Consider the following 13,444-nt stretch of genomic DNA (forward strand, 5'->3'; position numbering starts at 1 on the left):
TGCCCAAAGTAAGCTGTACTCCTTCCGGAGAACAGTACAATGTCGCATATAGTCGTTTTAACAAATCTAAACCAAGCAGATTTTCATTACAACCTGTCGTCAAAATCAGGGGTGCTTTCAAGTGACACGGTCCAACAGAAATAGACAAAGGACCAGATATCGGGTTGTACACAGGGGCGCCTGAAAAACCTACGGAAACATTTGTTGAGCCAGACAAAGGTGCGCCAGGGAGTTTCGCATGCATGATAGAACTTTTTGCGGCACCAGTATCCAACAGAAACGGTTCGACTACACCTGATGTTGCTACTGCGACATAAGGCCCACTCTGATCCACTGGAACTGATACTACTCCCTCTCTCTGTCCATGGCTGTCCTAGTACCCATTTTGTTGAAATCCCTCTTCAATTTCACAATAATCCTCAACAAGATATTGCTGAGACCTATTCTGTTGAGCTGACTGTACATTTCGTTGATCAAAGTGATTAGAAGGACGAACATTCGTTTGCGGAGGCATAGCACCTCGTCCTCGACCTCTAGAATTCTGCGCATAACCACCACGACCTCTCTGAGCTGCTGCTGCATTATTTTGCGCTAAGATCGGACATTCATTCTTATAGTGACCCTCTTTCTTACAGTACGCACACTGATTCCACTGATATTGAGGCCTTGATGTATTATAATCTGTCCTTTGATATGAGTTTTGCTGCGTATTAGTCTGATTCGTACGAGGCGGATACGCCTGCTGCAAAAGAACTTTAGTTTTTAAATCTTTCGTTTTCTTCTCTGATTTCTCCTTTTCCTCTTTATCCCTATTTTCGTAGTACTGGGCAGTCGCAAGTATTTGCGCTGTCGTAGATACAGCCCACGCACTTTCTGAGTCTTTCAATTTATTGCATAATTCAGGTAACAAATTATGCACAAATTTATCGACAAACAATCTCTGTCCTCCTTCAGTGCTCATGTCCTGACCACTATGGTCTACAAAAGTCTCTTCGAACCTCGTGAAGAAGTCCGAGACGCTTTCGTCTTTCTTCTGTCTACACGCTGACAACTTGTCCCAATTAACACGCAATGCTGGCATCAGAGTCTTCATTAAATCAATTATTCTACCTGGCAGATTAGCAATCAAAGGTTCGGGTTTCGCACCACCTATTTGTTGAGCATCTGCTGCAGTGATAGCTGCCCAATCACCACCTAAAGCAGCCTGATGATCCTCTCTACGAATTTTAGCCCACACTGGTTGCGGAACTACATTACCAAACAACATATCAATGTCGGCTAAGTTCATTATACAAGCCTCAACTGTCTGTGTCAATTCCTTGTAATATCCGGCTGGATTTTTACGTGGATCTGGCAAAGCCTGTTTCACTGCTAACACTTCCGCTCGCTTCCATGGAATATGTATCCATACTCTTTGGAACTGTGCTGGAGCAGCTGCAATTCCTGCATTATCATCACGTTGTACTGCTTCGCGCCAAATTGGAGGAACCTCCCTCATAGGATATTGGCGACTTAGCTTTGCTTTACCTTTTTCTAAATCTCTTGGCGAACGAAGAGATGGATCATTTCTAAAACTCAAAATGAGTTCCATCGCTTGCTTTATTTTATCACCCACTATCATTCCTGCCGCAAACTCCTTTTGAACTTTAATTAAATCTTCCAAATCTGATTCGACATCGTCTTCTTCTATTTCCTCACGTAACAACGAGCACATCTCATCAAAGACGTACCGTTGCGTTGGCTCTCCCCATTGCATAAATGTCTCTAACACATCTTCCGTACTATATCTTCTAACTTTCGTAATCCATCTGAGAGCCGTGGAGTCTAAAACTCCCCGTTCCTCAGTACTTGGAAGCTGACTCCGTCTCTGTACAGAGTCAGGAGTAGGAGTCTTAATCAAGGTTTTATATATAGGAGACAGCATATTAGTAACAGAATCAGTGATTCTTCGACGAACAGAAAGTGGAGTTAGTACACTCGCAGACATAGAGAATGCAGTAGAGGTAGGAATAGATGACGAAACAGTAGGAGTATCGATAAAAATAGTTTGAGGACCAGTAGGTACAGTGGTAGGTATAGGAGCTGGCAGTGTGGGAAGAGGAGGAGCTGTAGGAACATTTACATTCACCACAGGAAGTATAGGAACTTGATTCTGAGGAACAGGAACAGGAATACCAGGTTGTCCAGCAACCGGCAATTGAACATTCGGGATGGGTGGAGCCGTAGCACCTTGTGCATACGGTGGAGGTGAACGTAACAGATAAGATAGCAGAGGATCGTTTTCGGAATCCTCCAGTGTCTTAGCCATTTTCGATGGCAAGGCAGGATAGCACTTGTCAATCGCTAAGTTATGCTCTCTAATGGCTACATCTATAGCCTTCTCACACTCGTTAGCCTGCAACTGTTTAGTCGCTTGCTCTAGAGTTAACTCTTCTTGTTCTTTTTGCTCTTTCTTCAACCTTTTCATTTCTCTCTGTTTGGATTCTTTCCGCCAATAACGAAAAGAGTCAAACATTGCCGGCCGGGCTTTCTTCCTAAACAATTTCGCTTCTAAGTTGTCGAGAATCTCTTGTTCAAAACTACCATGCAGTGGCCAACTAAGGACACCATCCTTCTTACAATAACGGACCCATATCTCATTATAAGTTATAGGACCCACACCATACTTACAGTATAAATCATATAGGGGAGTCCCAATCGGAGGAACCAGACAAGAGTCCTCTAATTGTGAGTCACTGTTGCAACTAAAACAAGACAACATTTTCCGACTTACCATTTTCAGTCCGGAACACAAAACAAACAAACACGAAACAAATTGTGCACTTGAACCAAGAACTTAGGCCTACCAAAAACGAACTGATGTATCGATACCCAAAACTAAACCAAATAGATTATCGTAACTAGAACAACCAATGATAATCTTACAAAACCAAACCAAACCAAGAACCGATCAAGGATTTTTAACAATCCTCACAAAAGTAACCAGCTAGCTATCACTAAATACTTAACTGAGGCACTGAAGACGTCACCAAGGAGAAACCCGTCACGTTTCGCCGTACTAAGGACTGCACCACTTCGGGTCCAAGACAGGGCGACGGTCAAGGCAACGGCCCACTGCAGCCGTCCTGAACGGGAATCCTCGTGGACTTCAGGGCCACTTTTGCGATATGCCGGGATCGATGAAGTGGGGCGCCTCCCTCAGGAATCTTCACACGAAGCTTCTCGAACTCTTCAGGCTTTTGGACCGGTACCGAATGACGTCGCCCCACGTTGGGCGCCAATTGGAGTTCTGGACTTTTTGGTTCCGTCCAGAGGTGTCAGGGTACAACACCCGAAGACCCCGGAGTCCCACCTGCCTTGGTGCACAAATGAACAGAAACACGGGCTTCTCGATGGTGGCGTCAAAGACCAAAGGTTTATTACTGCAGGGACACAGAAGTCACAGAATCTACACACGGGCAGAGACTAGGAGCCTGTTCGATTTGTACAAAGTGGGTTGCTCCTTATATACTAAAAATTGTGCTCTAGGCAAATATTTCACATGTCGGTACATTCCCAAACCTTTTGTGTCTCTAAACAATAAATATTTGGCGTTACACAGGAACTGTCGATAATATCTGATACCAAACATCACGAAGAGGGGTTCCCACCAGTCCATCACAATCCCTTGTCAATATTGTATTCAAGAGCCGGACCGCCTCATCGTAAAGTTCGTTACCTCCCCCTAATAAAGGCCCAGAAGGAAAGGAGCAGAGCCAGGTGCAGAAGATAGAAAAGCGGGATAAGAGATGTTTGTGGGTTGTAAATGGGCAAGGCTACCGGCTTCGGCCGCCTAATCATGATCAGGTACAATGGACACGAAGACCAGTTTGGCAGGACTGGCCTCGGGCAGTGGAGGCAGCCTTTGTCGAGTCATGCAGCTACAGCGTGATCTGGTTTTAGGTGCACGTGTCACGTAAGAGGTGAATCTCCGGCTAAAGCTACGTGTCCTTAATCAAAGTGGAGTGAATGAAGTGATCAGAGGCTATTGCATATGTGAGGGCAAGGAAACACAAAATGGCGGCCACGATCTAAGATGGATGCCGTGTGTATATCAGAAATGTGTCGGTAGAAGGAGTGCTCTTGCTCGTAGCGTAGCGAAAACACTAGGATATACTAAATGGATCATTTGCGGTTCACTGATACCAATTTTATGTATTTCCGACAAACTTGAAAATACGGGTTCAAGTTGTCACGGAACCGTCACGGAACCTCACCGGAGCCACACCAGAACTCCGGTTCTGCGTCGACTACCGGGGCCCGAATGAAGTCACCAAAACAGACGCACATCCCATCCCCCGGGCAGATGAACTGGTCGACCGAATGGGAGCTGCCCGCTTCCTCAGCATCTTCGACCTGACAGCAGGTTATTGGCAGATCGGCCTCACCCCCCGAGCACAAGAACGCTCTGCCTTCTCCACCCCCGATGGCCACTACCATTTTACGGTCATGCCCTTCGGCATGAAGAATGCCCCAGCGACTTTCCAACGGCTCGTCAATCAGGTCCTGGCGGGGCTCGAAGGGTTCAGCGCCGCCTACCTCGACGACATCGCTGTGTACAGCCACCATTGGACCGAGCACCTTCACCACCTCCGAGCAGTGCTGCAAGCCCTTCAGCGAGCTGGCCTCACGATCAAGGCCAGCAAGTGTCAAATTGGACAAGGATCTGTGACCTACCTCGGACACCAGGTGGGAAGCGGCCTAGTGGCCCCTCTACAGCTGAAAATTGCCGCCATCCAGAACTGGCAGCCCCCTATCACCCAAACCGAGGTACGAGCCTTCCTGGGCCTCACGGGCTATTACCGAAGGTTCGTGAAAGACTATGGTACCATAGTGGGGCCTCTCACAGAACTCACGTCAAAGAATCAGCCCAAGAAAGTGAACTGGACCTCAGAGTGTCAAACGGCATTCGAACAGTTGAAAGCCGCCATGTGTTCCGCCCCTGTGCTCCAGGCCCCCGACTACAGCCGGGAGTTCATCGTCCAGACGGACGCCTCCGACCAGGGCATTGGGGCGGTCCTGTCTCAAGTGAACACCGAAGGCCTCGATCAACCGGTGGCCTTCATCAGCCGGAGACTCCTACCACGGGAGCAACGCTGGAGCACCATAGAGAGGGAAGCCTTCGCGGTGGTATGGGCCCTCAAGAAGCTCCGGCCCTACCTTTTTGGCACCCACTTTCGGGTGCAGACCGACCACCGACCCCTGCAGTGGCTGATGCATATGCGGGGGGAAAACCCAAAGTTGCTACGCTGGTCCATCTCCCTGCAAGGTATGGACTTCACAGTCGAACACCGGCCCGGGTCAGATCACGCCAACGCGGATGGCCTGTCCCGGTTTTTCCGCCTCGACGAGGAGAGTCCCCAAGAGGATGGGTAACTCTCCCCGCCTTCAGCTGGGGGGGACGCATGTTGGACAGGCCACGTGAAGGGCCGCTCTCCCCCGGCTCGACCAGGCCCGAGCCCGGTCACGCAAGTACCACACACCACCATTGCACGTCCTCCGTCCCCTCAGGGACCCCTGCCTTCAAACATATCGACCTCATGGGCCCGATCCACTGCCGGCCCACGCGCCCAGCCTGGGCCGCCATCTTGGACACTTCATCACGAGGCCGCCTGGCCCCCGATCGACCTCAACCCTGGGCCTAGCCCGGCCTCAGACATTTCGGCACCACCCTCCACCCAGGAGGTGAGCGGGCTACTTGGCAAGTCAATGGGAGAACGAGGTGCCGATGGCTCTCCCCCGCCAAGTGCCGCTCGCCCATCACCTCCCCGGGCGCTGGCTCCACCCCCCTGCTGGGTGTCTGGACTCCCTCATCCCGGACCTCCCGACCCCCAAGTGCGAGGGTCCGGACATCAAAGCACGCCAGCCCTATAACTGGGGCAGCTCCAGAGCAGGAAGGCAGTTGTATCTTGGAGTCGAGAGACGTAAAGAGGAACTCATCCTGGACGGACTACTGGCGCTGCCGTAGCTCTGTCCTGTGCACCATCATCCTGCCTGTTGGCGCTGCCACAGCCGTCGTAACCTACAGTCTTCATCGTCGTCGGGACCTGCTGGCGTGGCCGCGGACCGTTGTAACCGTCATCTTTCCTTCATCCATATCGGGACCTGCTTGGCTCCTCCACGGCCCGATCATCTCAACGCCGAGCTCGAGGATTGAGAGCTACTTCGTACTCATTGGTAATTAAGACTGTCCCGCTACCCCTTTCCTCAGCCAAAGACTTGAATCGAGGGGACCCCTGAGTCCAGACCTCCTTGTATCATACCATCGTAACCTAAGAATTGCATATAAAGTCTCGTTAACCTTCAGTCTTGTGTGGTGTCCATCTGTGGGGGGGAAGTTACTTGTCTGTACAGTCGTTGGAGGCGGCTCTCCCCGGAGACCTCTCCCCGTAATCTCGGCCGACCTTCCCGGTCCGTCTAACAGGCCCCTAGAGGAATGTAAGCCTGCACAAGTACACAAACCTCTGCTCACACTCTGCACTCGGTTGTCACTCTCAATATTCATTTTTGTAGGTGGTAAATGTTAAAGAAATAAAGATATACTCTCTTGCTTCTTTACTAATTGTATCCTTTTCACGACCATCAAAGGTTTTACTTTATAAATTGCCAAGGGATTTGGGGAAATATCAATGTTGAGGAAATTGTCTGCCAACTTCAAGATATAAGAAGATTGAAAGATAACCCCGAAATGTTCTTTACTTCGTATAGGTCAGGCCTATCTGCATATCTGTGCTCAGATGCAAAGCTGAGGTTGTCTATTGTGATGGCGCCTCTCTTGTCGCAGAATCTTGGTGCTTTTGTTGGGTTTTTTTCAAGCTCCCCTGACGTTTCCCCTACGAGAACAGCACCAGGTGTTTGCAGAAGCGTCCTCCTCATTAACAGCCTTGCACATCTCCTGCACATAGATCTATTTGCACGTGTGTGCTCAAGGGGTTTTAAATATATAATGTGAGCTGCAGGGGCTTTAACTGTATGATCCATTGCCAAGCTGGTTCAATATTTTTTGTTTTATGAATGTAAAGTGGTCCCTTTCTCCTCCGGGTGTACTTGACGTTATAATGGGATTTAAGATAAATAATTTACAACAACCTATAGAAGCTATGATTACATTTTCATTTATTTATGTTTTTTTTAATTTATCCTGTTTTTGTATGTCCTGCTTATTGATTTTAGCGCCTCTGAGATCTACAAACAGGGCTTGGTGTAAACGTGGCAGAACTGGATTGCAGTATCTTAGACATTGGGTGGTGTATTTTGACACTTCTGTGGGATCCGTCTGTAAATGAACACTGTCTCCTTGGGTGTGTAAGTAAGAAGACATGTAAGGAGAAGAGCGCTCGCATCTCCCAGACAATGAGTAGTAGCCAATAGTGAGACATCTGACCTCCAGTAGTCACATCCATTAACATTGGATTGCTTACGCAGAAGTCGAGAGTGAGTAACCATTGGTCGAGTAATCCTCAATAGGCATGGGGGGCGGAGCTAGCCAGCGTCGATGTCGGACGTGTGAGCTTTCGGCTCCTCGCCCAAGCCCCTACAATATCCTGCTAAAATATCCTACCGAGTGCCAGGCTCGCTGTGTGCTGTACCTTGTGGCCCCTGGCACCCCCGGACCCGATCGAGAGAGCTTGAGCGGCCACTCGCTACACAGGAAACGCAGCGAAGCTCCGCGAAGTAGAGTGGCGGCGGACCAGGCCTGAAGCCGCGGCCTGTCCTGCGGAGCGAGCCGAGCGACGTCACCCGACGTGCGGCCCCGACAGCTGGAGGAGACGGGGTGGTCAGCGCTCGGATCCGTGAGCAGTCACCTCGATACAGGGGAGCCCCCCAGCCACTGCACACCACCCCACAGCGATCACGCCTGCACCCTCACACGGGAACACCGAGACGGAGCACGGTGGACACGGCGAAGAGCCGGTACGGAGTGCGGAGGTGCGGAGATCACCACGGTCAAGGACGGACCCTGAGGCACTCGGGAGCCCTCGCGCTGTGACACTGCTGCTATAAGGTACTGTCGGGGGCTAAAACTGTTTGGCGGAGCGAGGGGGATTGAACAGGACGCCCAGCGGCGGCAGCGCTCACTTTGGAACCGCCATTTTGGCCCGCCTGCCCCATTTAACTCCTGTAGAGCTGCCGGGGGTGGTGAAGAGGCGATCGGAGCACTACTTCCACGGCCCTGACTACCCTGGGACAGAACCACACTGCGCTGGGAGGAAACCATGGGGAAAAACGATGCCACGCAGGCGAAACTATCATTTGACCGCCGCAAACCCAAAGGGTCCGAGATACCGGCCCCTGAGGCCTCCCCTAAAGGGCCAGTGGCAGCGGCAGCTACTACAGAGCTTCGGGACCTGCTGGCAGCGATGGAGAAGGGCATCCAGAACAGCATTGAGGCGGTGGGCTCCAAGATAGACGCTTTGTCATACCGCATGGACCGCATGGCGGAAAGGGTGGACAAGCATGCGGAGCGCCTGGATATGGCGGAGAGACGCCTCACGGAGGCCGAGGAGGCACAGTCCGAATGGGACAAGGACAGAAAGCAATTCGGCAGGCTACTGCAGGTGATCCGTGATAAATCCGAAGATTTAGAAGCGCGCTCCCGCAGATCGAACATTCGTATTACGGGGGTGGCAGAATCAACTCGGACTGGCAAAATGGAGCTCTACGTAGAGAACTTGCTGAAAGTACTGCTTGGGGAGGAGGCTTTCTCCCCGATGTTCATAGTGGAGCGGGCGCACCGCACTTTAGGCCCTCAACCACAGCCTGGCGCGCCACCCCGTCCCATTATTGCGAAACTCCTGAATTACAGGGACAGAGACACAGCTTTGCGGTTGGCCAGGGAAAAAGGAAAGCTACAGATGGAAGGCATGGACATCTCGCTGTACCCAGACTTCACGGCCAAAGTACAGGAGGAGCGCCGGCAATTTGCGCCGCACAAAAAACAGTTGCGCGAGTTGGGGCTCGATTATGCAATGCTTTACCCGGCCAAACTGAGAATAAACACTGGTGGGAAATCGTACTTCTTTACGGATCCCAAGGAATTGCAGAAGTCTCTGAAGACATGGGCTCGAGAGCGTAAGGAACAACGACAACAAATCGGAGTGGACTTGGGTGAAACGTCGAACTTGGAGGAGCAGGACTGAGGCATCGAAGTCAGTATATGTTGCTCCCCCTACGGGAGGTGAGACTAGACTCACTGCTGCGCAGGTGATGCGCCCCTCCCCCCACTGAGAGCTGTCAGCCCGATGCAACTGGAGACTGTGGTTGGTAGGTGGGAGAAAAAATTGTACTGCAAATTGTTCTTTTCCCACGGTTGCAGGGGATGTCTACAAGTGCTGACGAGGTGGATCGAGACTTGATAGCGAGGTCGGGATCGGAGGGAGCTGGGGAATGGTCGAATTCCGAGTCAGGCACTGGAACACTTTGGGGCTGGACTGAGGTACCGAGCTGGTGATAAACTTTGAAACCGTTGGTGGTTCAGCGCAACTTCGGCTCGCTTTGCCCCAGTGCTTTTGGTTGTGACACTCCCCAGGGAGTTGGGATTCGTATTGCCTTAAAAACTGAGGTTTCTGAGTTGATGGGGATTCATGGGGGGTCCTGTCTGGCCGGGTTGGGGGTGGTCAGCTGTGGGTGGGGGGGAGCAAGGGGGGCGGTATCAGGGGTATGGTTTGGGGGGATTGTTGATGTTGAGTTATGGAAGAGCCCGAGGTTTGCTAAGAGTAGCTGGATTGAAAAAAGTGTATCGGTCTGGAGTGACTGGCCAGCCACCATTGGTACGGTTGCCCTGAGTCGTCGTACTCTCTCTGCCCCTGGGGTCACAATGATTTGTTGTATACTGCAATGTCTGCTGCTGTAATGTCTACACACACACAGGCCCGACATATGCTAAAACTGATGACCTGGAATGTGCGAGGATTAAATGACTACCGCAAGCTGAGGAAGGTTCTTAGCTTTCTCCACAGGCACCATGTTGATCTGGCCCTATTGCAGGAAACACACCTGCCTGTCAGTAGCAGGATGTTGCAGACCAGAGGGTTGGCAGGTAATATAGTGGCAGCGGGCTTCACTACGCACGCCCGTGGAGTGCTTATTTGGGCAAACCCCTCCTCGAGGTTGAAGTTGACCCCGGTACAGATGGACTTAGAGGGTAGATATGTCATTGCTAGGTGTGTGGGGAGAGGTCTGGATCTGCTCCTAGTGAACGTTTATGGCCCCAATTATGATACTCCGGAATTTTATGCGACCCTGTCAGCTGCATGTAGACCGCACACCCACTCTAAAATGTTATGGGGGGGGGACTTCAACTTTGTATTTGACCCTGCCAAGGACCGTTCCGCAGGTCCTGCTCGAAGACCGGTAGCATCTGCCGCCTATATGAAAGCAGAGATGACCAAGCTGGACCTAGTAGATGTTTGGAGGGACAAACACCCCCTGCAGGGCGGATTCACACACTACTCGGCCTACCACGACATACATACTAGGATAGACTACTGGTTGGCCTCTCCTTCAGTCCTTAGTGGTATTAGCTCTTGCGAGATACTCCCACGCACCCTCTCTGACCACTCACCAATACTGATCCATCTTTCCACTGGCAAGAAGGGGATCCCACCCTACACGTGGCGTTTCCCGCCCTACGCTCTGCTAGATGATGCCTTCCGTGGGGAGATGGCGGAAGACATAGAACGTTACTTCGCCACCAATATTAATTCGGTCGATGATTTCTTTATGGTCTGGGAGGCCTTCAAAGTGTATATAAGGGGGATGGCCATGTCCAAACACTCTAGCGTGCTACGCACCATTAGGCGGGAACTATCCGACTTAGAAACAAAACTGGCGGAATTAGAGAATCGACAGTCGGCAGCTCCCGGTGGCGACGGGGGACTGGCGCTGCAGTCATTGCTGACGGAATACAACACACTAGCGGACAGAGAGGTCCTTTACATGGGCAAATACGCCACGGCTCGGGCGTTTGGGGAGGGGGAAAGGCCGGGGGCGCTATTGGCCCGTATGGTCAAGGGCTCACGGAGACCCTTAGTGATAGAAGAACTGCAGTCCCCAGAGGGAGACAGGGTGGCCGAGGAAGACCAAATACTGGAGACATTTAGGCGCTATTACACGGAACTCTACCGTTCCAAGGCAGAGGGGGCGGAAAAAGAAATTGATGACTATCTGGAATACATTTCAATGCCGTTTCTCAAGAACTCAGACCGGGAATTTCTAATGGCCCCAATCCACGGAGACGAGATATTAGATGCCCTAGGCAGCATGAGGTCGGGTAGTGCCCCGGGCTCCGATGGTCTCACGGTAGGCTTTTATAAAGCATTCAAAGATCTCCTGCTCCCACTCCTAATAACCCTCTTTGACTCCATCTGCGAGGATGGGGAGATGCCTCTCTCCATGCGGGAAGCCTTGCTGATTACGATCCCAAAACCGGGGAAACCCCCTGATCTCTGTGGCTCGTACAGACCGCTCAGCTTACTGAATGTAGACGCGAAACTGTACGCCAAGGTGCTAGCCAACCGGCTGGCTTTACTGGTCCCAGACCTCGTGGCACCGGAGCAATCTGGTTTCGTCCCTAGCCGGAATCTAACTTATAACATCCGCACGGTACTGGGTACGACACAGCACGTAAAACAGGAGAATCGCGCACTGGCGATTTTCCTTGACATGGAAAAGGCGTTCGACTCTGTCGAATGGCCATTCATGATCAGAGTGTTGCGGAAACTGGGACTGGGAGAACCGTTCTTGCAGAGGATAGGGGCTCTTTACCACCACCCCTCGGCCCGTCTACGGCTAGGAGACAGAGTCTCAGAGCCGATACACATCAGTAGGGGGACCCGACAGGGATGCCCTCTGTCACCTCTGCTGTATGCGCTGGTAGCGGAACCACTAGCATGTGCCATACGAGAATACCATAGCCTGGAGGGGGTTAGCTTTCCTACCTACAAAATTGGTATCTCGACGTATGCCGACGACACTTTACTGTACGTCCGCGACCCAGAATCCAACTTGACCTCGGTCCTCAGAGAAGTGGTCCGTTTTGGATCGCTCTCCGGACTTAGAGTGAACTGGGATAAGTCCATCGCCTTCCCCCTGACCCCAGTGACACGGCCATTCGATATGGAGTACCCCCTTCAATGGACAGACGACTCGGTCAGATACTTGGGCATCCGCCTACACACGGACCCCGAGATCCTGATCCGGGACAACTACGGGATCGCGTTTAACAAGCTAGTGGACGACGTGGACGTCTGGATCAGACTCCCACTCTCACTACTGGGCAGGATCGCCATCATAAAAATGATAGTGCTGCCCCGGTTCCTCTTCCTCTTTGTTAATATCCCAGTGGTTCTGTCGAGAGTCTTCTTCAAACGGTTAACACAAGTCTTAATCAGACTTGCCTGGGGCGGGAAACAACCTCGAGTCAAGTGGGCGACACTTACTCTCCCATGCGAAATGGGGGGACTGGGAGCGCCTGACCTGGAGCGCTACTATCGAGTGGCGCAGGCGATACACCTACACTCGTGGATCCACGGAGACGCACGTACGCCGCATCTCATTCTAGAGAGGCTGTTCGCTGACCCACTCCCTCTGCCCGCCACGATCTGCCTCCCGGCGGACCGAGCAACCGGGCATATGGATTCGCTTAAGGCGACCAACCACGCGTGGCACGCTCTGATGAGGGAGCGAGGCTGTGAACTAATGTACTCCCCACTGATGCCGGTAGCCTGGGCCCTATGGCTCGACCCGCTCAACGAGAAGGGCGTAATAGAGGCCCTGAGAGCCCTTGGCATAATAAATATGGAGGACTTGTTCTTGGAGGGTACTCTGAAAACCTGGGAACAACTTCCCCCCATTGCCCCGGCTCCCACCCTGCTCCAGAGGTTCCAGTACCACAGGCTCCGATCAGCCTGCCGAGAAATACTAGGCCCCACGTTGAAGGAACCTGAGGAGATCCCGGAATTGTCATATGTAATTAAGACTAAAACACCTACCAAACTGGTCTCCCAGGTGAACAAGTTAGGAGTGTCGCACCAAACATTGCCAACCTCTGCTGCTAGAGCAGCGTGGGAAACAGATCTCCAAGCCCCCATAGATGATGCTATGTGGCGCTATTGTTGCGCCAATACTCGCAAGGTTTCTTTGAACGGCAGGCACCGGCTGGTGCATTTTAAATTTCTGCAGCGGGTGTACTACACCCCCGAGCGACTGCATCGCTATGGCCTTCGCACGTCCTCGGAATGTGAGCGCTGTCGTGCCCAGGTTGCTGATTTCTTTCATTTGGCCTGGCTCTGCCCGGGGGTGAGGTCCTTCTGGGTGGAGGTATTTGCAGAGCTAGACGAGATACTGGGGGAGCCGCTGCAGAGGTCCCCGTCGCTTGCACTACTAGGCTTCTCCAAACCATTGG

General features: G+C 51.8%; 1 protein-coding gene across 3 annotated transcripts in view; it reads left to right on the forward strand.

Moving 5' to 3' along the window:
- CCDC88C (coiled-coil and HOOK domain protein 88C) overlaps window positions 1–13,444 on the forward strand; it is a 584,514-nt gene that overhangs the window by 220,867 nt on the left and 350,203 nt on the right. The window lies entirely within an intron of this gene.

Source organism: Lissotriton vulgaris, chromosome 9, assembly GCF_964263255.1.
Source record: "Lissotriton vulgaris chromosome 9, aLisVul1.2, whole genome shotgun sequence".
Taxonomy (NCBI): domain Eukaryota; kingdom Metazoa; phylum Chordata; class Amphibia; order Caudata; family Salamandridae; genus Lissotriton; species Lissotriton vulgaris.